We start from the raw sequence: 12,444 nt of genomic DNA on the forward strand, positions 1-12,444 counted from the left end.
GAAAGAGCCCAAGACAAAGAATGCAGGACTGTTGAAGCACGAGGGAGTGGCAGCTCAGTACCCGCTCTCGTGGGGAGTAGTGAGGGCTGGAGATCCCATCCCAGAAGAGCTGGGCTTTGAAAGGTGGGCAGGAGTGAGGTAGAAATATGGGGAAGTTGCTGATGGGGTTGGGGACCAGACAGGCCTCATCCTCTGCCCTCTACCGTCCCCACCATCTCCCAGGGCCCTGAGTAAGCTCCCAGAGGACACTTAGAGATTTAAGTGCCTCACCCCATGTGACTTTTTTATTGTGAATATACATAAAATTTATAATTTTAACTTAAGTATCCAATTAGTGGCATTAAGTACATTCATATTGTTGTACACCAACACTACCATCTATCTCCAGAACTTTTTCATCATCCCAAATCAAAACTCTACTTATTCAACAATAATTCCCCATTCCTCTTTACCCCTTGCCCACAACCACCCTTCTGTTTTCTGTTTCTGAATTTGACTATAGCTACCTCACACGAGCAGAATCATACAGTATTTGTCCTTTCGTGACTAGCTTATTTCACCTAGCATAATGTCCTCAAGTTTCTGAATTTTATTTTTTTAAAGTAAACCAAACATTTCAACGTAATGCCGAGAAGTGCTCTTAATTAGTTTGAACAAAGCCATGGCTTGGAGAACAGTAGAAGGCTTACAGACTGGCCATTTGAATATTTGTCAATAGCTTTTTTTTTTTCCTAATTAGGCCTCTCAGATACAAACTGCATGCCTCTTTTTGTTTTTAAGACAGTCACTTCATTTAAAATGTTTGCTCAAATTTTGCCTCTTATCACCTCATTTACATGATCAGCTTTGCTCACATTTCTATGTAAAATGCTAACTAAAAAATGTTAATGGATGAAAAAGAGGAAGGGATTAAGTACAAATTGGCAGGGGGATGTAAAGTATAGCACAGGGAATGTAGTCAGTAGTATTGTAATAATTGCATGGTTGTCAGATGGGCACTAGACTTATCAGGACGATCATAAGTTATATAAATGTCCAATCACTGTTGGATACCCGAAATTAATATTGTATGTCAACTGTAATTGAGAATTTTGAAAAACTCAACGTTAAAATGTTTCCTTCCTAAAATCACAAGTCTATATTGCAAATAGTCTAAATTCATGGATAACAATTATCACAGGGATGAATTACTTGAAAAAAACTACTTCATATTTTAAAGTTTAGTTTTAGGTGTTCAGAGTCCTACAGATAAGTTCGATTTTTCATTTGGAACCAAAAGGATACTAATGTTATTGTATGTCAGATGTGTTACTCTCAAATAGAAAGCATAAGCAGGTTTTGTGTTTATAGTTTGGTTATCCATAGAACTTCCAGGCTGTGATACTGAGTCCTGGGCCAGATAAAGAAATCTAGGACAGCAGCAGCAGCACAGAGGTGGCTTTTTATACCACTTGTTAATGTTTCTGCTGAAATAGCACCTATAATATTAGAAAAGTAAAGCTCTAAGAATAAAGCATTATTGATTTGCCATTTCCAGGCTTTTCATAGAAATTAGACTTAATGATGATAAACCTGCAACACCTGAATGTAAAAATTTCTAGGCTCAACTATGTCTAAAGTTTGAAAACGTGATATCTTGACCTTTTAAAGTATTTTAATACTACCTTTTAAATAAACAATATAAGCTTTGTTTTTTTAGGTAATTCTTAAGAAATTATAGATTGGAGTAATAAAAATTTGTATGTCATTCAATGCTTTTCTATCACCTTTTGCTAGGAATATATTGATTACCGTATTGATACCAGTAGGGTTAAACTATTGATTTAGTGTATTTACACTCATTATGGAATCTTTTTAATGTAATTTGGTTCAGTCAATTAGCAAGTGTAGGTGTGTGCCCAAAATATGTTAGATGAGGTGGGGCAGTGAGAATAAAGGCAGCGTTAAGTATGGGCCCTCTTTAAATGGCAGTTGTAATCTAAGTTGAGACAAGGCAGCCCCCAAAAAGATGTGGCATTGACTCAGCAATACCACTTCTACAGCCTAGAACAGTGCCTGGCACATAATAAAGGCTTAATAAATATTTGTTGAATGAATGAATCTATCCTATGGATACACTGGCACATTCCCATTCATTCATTTGAAGAAGTTTTATTGGCTTCACCTCTACCTCATTATCATTCTTGATGATTTAAATATCAAAGTAAATCTGTTTTTTGCCTCAGTCTTCCTAGCTCAGCAACCCAACTGTCCAAACCAAAAATCTAGGAATCTTTGATTTCTCTCTGTACTTTACTTCCTAGCCCCAAGCTCTGTTGGCTCTAACTCCAAATACACTCCAAATACTTCTCATGTCCACTCTCGCCACAGTTGTATAAGCCACCATCATCTCTCAAAGACCTTCCAATCTGGACTCCCCACTTGTACTCTTGTCCCCTTCCAAGTAATTTCTTATGTGACAGCCAGGGAAATTTAAACAAACAATGCCTAAAATGCCCTGATGGTTTTCTATTAAAATACTCCAGTAGCACTTAGAATAAAATCCAAACTTCTTGCTATGGCCTGCTCACAAAACTCTGAATGATCTTGCCCTGCTTGCATCTCCAGACTCATCTCAGAGCTCTCCATAGTGGACCACTCTTCAGTCACACTGGTATTTCGATTTCTCATTCCTACCTCAGGACCTTTGCACATGCTTCAGCCTGGAATGCCATTTCCCCAGCCAAGCTGGATCTGTCTTGTCCTTCAGACTGCTTAAGTATCACTTGCTTAGGAATCCTGACCACCCACCTCTCTACCTTGATTTTAACTGTTGAAGCGTTTTTACAGCAATAGATTATCTTATTTGCTTACTTGTTCCCCAAACCCCTCCGTTTACCAGTGTGGCAGCATGTAAGCTCCATAATAGCCAGGGGCTTTCTTCTAGTCTCTGCTCTCTCTCCAGTGCCTGGAACAGTGACTGACACATAATAGATCATCAAATACATTTTCAGTGTTGGAAATAATCATCATGAATGTGTTGTATTCTGCGAGGAGCTCCACATTGTTAGAGGAATGTGTAGAACTCAATTAGGGCAAGGGAAGGAGAGTTATAGTTATCTGTAATATGAAACTGATGAAATAAGATTTTGAAAACAAGGCTCACAAGTAGCATTAATCTCTATTTGGGGACATACTAAGTTTGAGATGTCTATATGACATCTACGGGGATATGTCAAATAGGCAATCTGAGATTCGACTATAAAACTCAGGGATGAAGTCAGAGCTGGAAAGTTAAATTTGGTAACGTTAACATATAGATGATATTTAAAGCAGGGGACCAGATGAGGAGCCCTCAGGAAAGACTGTAGAGAAAGAAGAGGACTATACCAAACCCCTCAGGCATGTGAGCATTTGGAGGTAAGACAGAAGAGGAAGGACCAGAAAAAAGAAATTGAGAATGAATGATCAATGATGTGGAAGAAAAAGAGGGGCTATGAGTTTCTGGATGCCAAGAGAAGAAAGTATTTCATAAAGGCATGTGTAACCAACTATGACAAATGCTGCTGGTAGGTAAAGATGAGGACAGAAAATTGACCACTGTATTTGGCAAATTTGATAGGAGCCATTTCAGCAGAGTGCTCAAATGGGGGTGGGGTGAGAAGAGAAGAGGAGGCGAGAATGTGGAGACAGCAACTATAGGCAACTACTTTGAGGACTTTTACTATGAAGGAAAGCAGAGAATGGGGCAAATTCTGGAGGAGAATGTGAGATTAAGGGAAAGATTGGTTTAACCTTCATTTATTCCTTCTCCAGTGCTCTTCTTTATGTTGATCTGAGTTTCTGACCAGTAACATCTTCCTTCTCTCTAAAGAAATTCTTTCAACATCTCTTGAAATGCTCATCACAGGGCAAACCGCTACCCCCACATTGAAGAGACTGACACACGAATACAGAGAATCACAACTCACTGGAGCACACACCTCCGAGGGAAGCAATGCCAGGGCAGGGAAATATGAAGTGTAATTGGGTGTAGACAAGTCTGATAGAGAAAAACTCCATGGGACCCAATCATCGGCGAGTCTCCACAATTTGTGAGTTTACCTCCAGGAGCTTGATCAGGTTCTCACAGCGAATATCTATGAAAAATCCCCTCATGTTTCCAGCAGGTGGAGGGGAAAAGGAACTGTTCTTAAGGCCAGCCCTCAAGAGAAATGAGTTTACCAGAGTCTAACTTGGTCAGACATTGTCAGAGTCTAACTGATGGGGGGAAGGGAAATACCCAACTCTAGCCCCCTGTTCTACCTAAGTGGGGCGGGAAAAAAAACCTGAGAAATACTTGTGAAGTTCGCATTCCAGAGGCACAGGCTCACTGAAAGACTGAGACCTAATCACAGGACTATAGAATGCCTCCCCTCCCCCTCTATACCTTACCACCGGATTACTGAAAGCCTATTTACAGAAGTTCCTTTTACTCAGCACCTCCTCTCTCCCATCCCCCTCCCCAGGAAAACTTTGCTTTATTTAATTGCCACAGGCTCTACCCATCCAATTAAAGGAGAATTTTACTGTATCTCTCTATAGACTGACATTCTTTAGTTTGGTTTATTTTTGTTTTTAAATTAAGCAAATACCAACAGTGTTGTCAGTCTCTCTAGAGGTTTGCACAGATAAACCAGTGTTCATGTTGAAACTTTACAACTTACTTGTAGTTATCTTGTTATAAATCAGAATTTTTTTGTTAAGTGCCAATTAATTTTAAATATCTTTTAGTATTCTTTAAAATATCTTTCATAAAGGTTTGCTGCATTATAAATCATGTGTATTTTAAATCTTGATCAATTCAGCCAAACGGCCTTCCAGAAATGTTGGACTGATACCACCATTCACAGAAAGGGTTTAAAATGTTCCATTCCCACATATTTTTGTTAATACTAAGTGTTATTGACCTTTAAAATTTTTGCCAATCTGATCCTTGAAAATAGTATCCCATTTGAATTTGTATTTCCCTAATAACTGGTAAAGTTAAGCAGAGGTTCAAATATTTACCAATCATTTGCATTTCTTCCACTTGCATCTCATTATTCATAGACTTTGTCAAGTTTTCTATTGGCTCGTTTGCCTTTTTTAACGAATTTTAAAAGTTCTTTCTACATTATAGATAGTAACCATTTGTTATAGGTACTGCAAGAGATTTCTCTCAGTCTGCGCTTTCTCTTATAACTCTATGTTGGTTTTAGGCACACAGGTTTTCTGTGTGTCAGTTGGTAAATCTTTCTCTTTATGACTCGCAAGCTTTGTGTCATGCTTAGAAAGACCTTCCCCAGCTTAATATACATATTGTAATATATTTCCCATATGTACATTTCTATATACTCTTTTTGTACTTTAATAGTTTAATTTGTATGTTTATATCTTATGGTACTTATCTTCGCATAAAACATGAGAAACAAATTGGGGTAAAGGGAATTAAGAGCTCAGTTTTAGACATATTAGGTTTGAGATGCTGATTAGAGGAGGGGTCTGGGTTAGAGACATAAATCTGAGTCATAGTTACATAGAAGATATTTAAAACTCTAGGGCCGGGATCATCAAAGGAGAGATTATAGAATCAAAAGAAAGAGCCCAGAAGTAGTCAATCCCTGAGGCAATCCAAGATTTCGAAATTAAGTGAAGGAGATTAGAAAGGAGCCAGTGAAGTCGGAGAGAAACAGGAGAGAGTGGTGCCGTAGAAGGAGCCAAGGGAATGTTTGAAGAATAAAAGGGAGTGATCAATCCTGCTAACTGCCTCTAAGAGATTGAGTAGGATGAGGACAGAGAGATGTCATTGAATTTAGTAACATCGAAGTGATTGGTAACTTTGAGAAGAGCAGATATATCAGAATGGTGAAAATGGAAGCCCCACTGGAGTGGGCTTAGGAGTAAAAGCGAAGGCGAGAAATAAAGAGAGTAATCAGTCACAGACAACAAGTTTAGAAAGTGTTGCTGTGAAGGGCGACAGAGGAATAGAAATGGAGGTGGTTAGATTGTTAAATATGGGAGATACATGACATACTTGAATGATGATAGAAATGATTCAGCATAGAAGGATAAATTGAAATGGGAGAGAAGGGAGATAAATGAGGTTTAAAATATTTGTTTCCAAGTGAACAGCCAATTATCTTAATACCATCAGTTGATTAATCCATCTGTTCCCTACTGATTTGAAATCTTTAAAATATGAAATTCCTATTTGTACTTTATAGTCTGTCCCACTGATCTTCCATAACTTGAGCTTCCAAGATACCCAGGACAGTTTTCCAGTTATGTCCATTGCTATTTACCTCTTTTATTTTGGCAATTGTTTTCAATTTGTAAGAATTCTGTCTTATTCTCTGAGTGCGTCCTTTTCATAGCAGACTAATTTTGTTCAATGGATGCAATATTCTCTTGGACAGCTCTCAAGATACTACTTAGAAATTTTAAATATTGTTCACATCAACTTTTCCCTCAGAAGTCAGTTGTTTTGCTTGTTCATCCTAGTATTTCTCTATCATGCTCTTGGTTTTCCTTGAATGTGTGGTAATTGGCCATTCATATGAAGGATTAGATTGCTACATTTTGGCAACTAGTTTGGGGTCCTCAGCAGTTGTAAAGATCCCTCTCCACCTGACAGGCGTTCTCTCTGAATGTGACAGAACTGTGCAGGTGAATAGTTGGGATGTGCCAACAGGAATATCCCATTTATGAAGCATGGATAGGGAACAGATTGCAGCTACAGGTTGGGAAAGTGTCATGATAGCGCTTTAGAGGATTTAACTGCCAAGATGCCTTTTGTCCCCATATCCTTATGGTGGCCCTGAAATTATCTGCATACTCCCTATTTCTCTCTCCGATGACAAAGTTCACTCTGGGCTCCGTCTCTGTGCACAAGAAGTACTTTATTAGGTTCTCACTGTGCACAGAGTTGGATAATGGCCCAGTTCTTTGGCAGACCCTTAACTAACTTCACTGCTTTCTGCTCCATGACTCACCCTAATTCCTAGCCCCTAAGAATTTTGAGCTTTTTCTTGGGCTCTATTTGGAAGATTCATAATCATTTCTCCAACATCCTTCTCTTATTCCTGTGTTAGCAGGGTGTGGGTTCCACATTATAACTTGCAGAAATTTCTTATTGTTTCTTAAAGATTATATAACAGTGGTTTAGCATACAACTCTAGAGTCACACTGCCTGGCTGGAACAAGCTCTTGACCTCTCTGTGACTCTACTCATTTTTAGCATTGGATAATAATAATAATACCTATTTTGTAGAATTATTTAAGTGGTTTAATACATGCGAATTGTTTAGTGAAGTAGCTGGCCCATTGAGAGCACTGAATAACCATCAGCCATTTCATTCTTCTGGTCCGCTGCTGATACCTTTTCTGGCTTTGTAGTACTACTCTGTATTTTTTCCTTCTTATTTTTATATTCCTTCTGGCATTTTAGTGGGGTCCTAAAAGGAGGATGAGATTAAATACATTGGCTCCGTCCATTACCTTGAAGTGAAAGTGAGCACTTGCATTTGAAAATAATAAAAGTGAACATTCTAGGTTGTTAATTTTCTACCATCTTAAATTTCACCTTTTCTTGAATTGCTTAGAATAGCACAGTTGTAAGAAACCTTAGAGATCATCTAACAGAGCACTCTCACTTTAAAAATGTGCAAAGAAATAAGAAATAACTTCCCTAAAGTTACAAATCTTTTTAGGGGAAGATCCTACACAAGAATTAAGATCTCTTGCCTCCTAGTCCAATTCTCTTACCACTAAAAATAAGTAGATAAATAGCTACCACAGGTACCAAGGTTCTAAATTTCATATCTCTGTGCCCGTCCTGTGCCCCTTTCCTACTCCTACACCAGAACAGTCCCTCCTGTTTTAAAGCCAATCCTTCCACCTGGACTTTGATCCCATCCTCTCTTCCCGCTTTCTCCAGAATTTTATATTATTAATAATATCTTCTTTTTGTAGTATATTCAACCTCTTGCTCTTAAATGGATTCTTTCCATTGGCCTTTAACCATGTCAAAATTCATCCCTTTAAGAAAAAAGAACAGCCAACTCATTTGACCCTGCATACTCCCACTCCCAGTTTCTGCTCTATCTGTTCACTCTCTTTCACTTCCAAATTTCTGCAAAGTACTCTACACATTGCCAATACTTTCCTCTTCTCCCATCCCACTTGAATCTGCCTCTGGCCTTACACTCCAGCAGACATCTCTCAATCTCTCACTAAGGTCACTTATGACCTCCATGCTACTAAATCCAACAGAAAAATTTTCAGGCATCAGATTCTCCCCCTTCTCAGCAGCATTTGATCCATGTGATTAGTTCCATCATCCTGAAACACATTCTTCTTTGAGCTTTAAGATACTAACACTCTCCTGATTTTTATCCCACCTCCTTGCTAGTTTTTTTCTTAGTAATATTTGCTGGCTCATCATTTCTACCTGCCTAGTAAATGCTGTGGTTACACAGGCTTGGTCTTAGTTCTTTGTGTCTCACTCTTTACTCTCCCTGGGTGAGTTAGAGCCCAAGGCCTCAGTAGCCATCTATATATCATCAGCCACCAAATTTATATCTCTAACTCAGACCTCTCTCCCTACTGACTACAGTCATCTCTTCTTAGATGGCTCAAAGACTCCTCAAAATCAATAAATGAATAAATGAGTAGTGGTGGAGAGAGAAATTACTGAAGTAGTCACACAAACAAACATATGACTGCAATGGTAATAAATCAATATCTGGTACTATACTAGGAGAGGCTCTGATAAGGAACCCTGACTTCGTCCAGAGCTTTCCCTGTAGAAAGAATGCTTGACCTGAGATCTGAGAGGCCTAAAAGAGTTTCCTTCTCATTTAGAGGAAAAGTCAAAAGCCTTAACATGGCCCAGGAGGCCCTATGTGATCTGGCCCCAGTCTCCCCGCTTAACTCCCTCCTGTCCAGCCACACTGGCCTCATCGCCCTTCTGTGAACAAAGAAGCATGATTCCACCTTTTGCACTTGATGTTCCCTCAGATATCAGTACAGCAGGTATCAACATGGTGGGTTGTTTTGTTTGTTTGCTTTTTGTTTATTTTTACCTCAGGGTTCTGCTCAAATTTTGTCTTATAAGAAAATATTTTCTTGACCACCTTATATAAATTAGCACTTCACCCCGGCACTCTTTATTTCTTTTTTGGGCTGAATTTTCCCCATTGATTTTTCTTTGTAGTACTTATTGCCATCCTACATATACATATACTACACATATGTATATGTACACACAAACATAGAACGTGTATTTATTCCATGAAGGCAGGAATATTGTCTGTTTTGTTCGCTATAGAACAGAACTCCCAAAATAGTGCCTGGCACACAGTAGGTATTTAATAAGTATTTGTTAAATTAATATTGTTGAAACAGAATGAAGGAAGCAAAGATTGGCTCTATGGTTTGGGGCCTGAATAACGGTGACACTTCCTGAGGTAATATTGAAGATTTTTCAAAATGAGGATTGGGACCCCGTGCTCCAAACCTCTAGCTGGAGTCCCTAAACTGCTTCATCTATTGTAGATTCAGAGAGGTACTGACAAGTCCAGAATCCTATGGGTCTGGGCTCCCCTTCTCCTACCATGGGGAGAGAGGGAAAAACTAATGATGGATTAAACTGACTATCAATTCCTGAGACTAAAAGTGACATCAGTTTAATCCAAGCCCCACAACTGATGTTTCAGATGTTATTGACTCTGTGTGTGGTTTCCGGGCAAACAATTGGTCGCCTATTTTAAGAGACAATATCGCTAAGTGCTTTTTTTTTTTAATGCAAAAGAAAGAAATAAAAAAGAGCTACCTATTTTCCTCATTCCTGCAGGTGCCCAACCCGATTGACTTGTTGGAGTGCATTTTCTGCATTCTTAATAGATAGCTAGCAGGAAATGTCTCGTATAGCCCTGCAGAGGGGCAGAAAACAGAGAGGGGAGGGTACAAAATCCCCAACCCCTGCTTCCGTCAGCACTAAGCTGCTCTAAAGGGGGCCAGAGAGCTCTGGCCTTAAAAACGCACTTTTGCCCAGCCATCGCTTGGGCATCTACATCTTGCTTTGTGTCAGCTGATGGTTGAGAATTAAGGTAGGAGAAACTGGGGACTTTTTTTTTTTTGATAGGGGAAGGATGGAAATTTAACTGGGGAAGAATCGGGGCATGCAGGGGGGAGGCATGGGGGAGCGGTGAGCATCACATGCTTTGCTCAGTGAGATACAATCTGGTCCCTTTGGGGCTTTTTTTCCAAGTCATCATTGTGACAACTTCTCTGACTCCCCACCCCACCCTCGGGTGCTGGGTACCGTTTTGCGGAAGGGTGGTTAGTGTGTCTGTGCAGGCAGACTGTGGTAGAGTTGAGGTCGAATAGTTGGCATTAGATTCTATGTTAAAACATTTGTGCAGGAGATTAAAATATTTGTTTAAATAGTTGTGCAATATTTCAAGGTCTACTTGGAAGCATTTGGTGTCTGTATATTTTGTGTGTTGGGGAAATTACAAGCTAGGTACTTTTGTAATTATGCTGTTCTCACTGCACAGCTGGCAAAGCTTGGCCTTGGGGTTCTTTCGGCAAGAGGCTTTTATTACAAGCTAGGAATTGATACAAAAACATCTGCTCTAGGAAGGTCCTATTATTTCTTCTGCCTCACTGATATCCCCTCAGTTCCAGCTTTGCAGCATCTTCTTCTAAGCCAGACCTACCCTGACCAATTCGCTCATGAATAAAGAGACCCTTCGCAGAGGGCTCTTCGGAGGATGAAACTGTTTAAGTTTCTCCAGAGGTGCAGCGGGATACAGTTCTGCAAACTATTAATCCAAATAGCATCTCTCACAATTTTAACATCCCTCAAAAACAGATCTTGTCCAATGAGGTCTGAGCGCAGCCCAGAGAACTGCTTGTGAGCTGGACTGGGAAAGTAGCCCATGATTTTGCTTCGAATACATTTCTATGTGTTTGGGGAGGAAAAGAGGGCATATTTGGGGTTTATTTAGGATCCCCAGTTGCCTACGGTCTGAGCCCTCCAAGGTGTTGGGGCTGAGATATTGTTTCTGACTTTATCTCTACCATTTATCGTGGTGGCCAGGTGGCCTGTGGTCTCTACCCAAGGAGACTAGGAGCGTGTTTCAGGACCCTGAGGTCCCAAGTGTTCAGCCAGCTGCTTCCCTCATGGCTTCAGGGAGATTTAGCAAAGATAGATTGTAAGCTGTGTCAAGCCCAAGCCTAGAGCACTGTCCATGGGCAATTCTGAGAATAAGAATCCTATGAAGGTGCTAAGCGGCTCTTGCAAAGAAAGGCTTCAAGGAGATGCCCCAAGGGAGCGTGCGGATGATCTGCCTGCATTCCCTAAAGGAAACCTGATGGCTGCTGGTTTAGGGTCCTAGCTCAAGTTTTCCTAGAAACTAGAGGCCAGGCCCTCACATTTGGTAGATGGATAGACTGAGGCCTAGAGGGGAAAGGACTATTTATTATTAGTCCCACCAGGTACACAGTAAGGGACAGTGGAAAAAGGATAGACATTGAAGCTAGAGAGATCTGGGTTCAAATCGCAGCTCTGCCACCACCTTCTTAGCCGTGGGCCAGGGCAGTTTATTTCAGGGTCTCTAAGCCCCAATTTGCTCATCTATAAAATGGGGATAATAATATCTACTTTGAGGGTTGTAAAGATTGGAGAAAATATATGTATAGTTTCTGGCACAAAGTAGTAGGTATTCTGTAAACTGTAGCTTTAGAAAAAGTGCTACCTCCACATTTATTATTACTTTATAATTCGTAACACCTTTTATTTATTATCATTTTTTTGCTATTTTTGAAATATATTTGACATAAAACGTTGTGTGACTTTAAGGTGTACAACATGTTAATTTGATAAATTCATATATTGTAACATAATTGCCATTTTAGCGGTAATTAGCACCTCTCATGTCACATAATTATCCTTTCTTTTTAGTCGGTGGAATAATTAAGTTCTAGTCTCTTAGCAGGTTTGATGATGATGATAACACAACATTGTTGTCTATATTTTACTGTACTGTGCACCTGATCTTTAGGATTTATTTACTACTTGTTGCAAGTTTGTACCCTTACACAACATTTGTCCTATCCCCCCACTCCTACTCCCTGGTAACTGCCAATTTTCTGTTTTTACAAGTTTGGCTTCTTAAAATTCTACATATATATATATATATATACACACACACACACACACACACACATATATACATATACATATATATACACACATATATATCATACTGTACTTGTCTTTCTCTGACATCTTATAATGTGTTCAAGGATAACACCTTTGCTTTATTTATATAACTCTGAGTATCTGAATATATCATGTGCTTTTTCATTGAGGAATAATTAAACTACAGTGACATACACAGATCTTAAGTATACAATTTGATGACTTTTGACAAATGT

Source organism: Pteropus vampyrus, unplaced genomic scaffold (assembly GCF_000151845.1).
Source record: "Pteropus vampyrus isolate Shadow unplaced genomic scaffold, Pvam_2.0 Scaffold472, whole genome shotgun sequence".
NCBI lineage: Eukaryota > Metazoa > Chordata > Mammalia > Chiroptera > Pteropodidae > Pteropus > Pteropus vampyrus.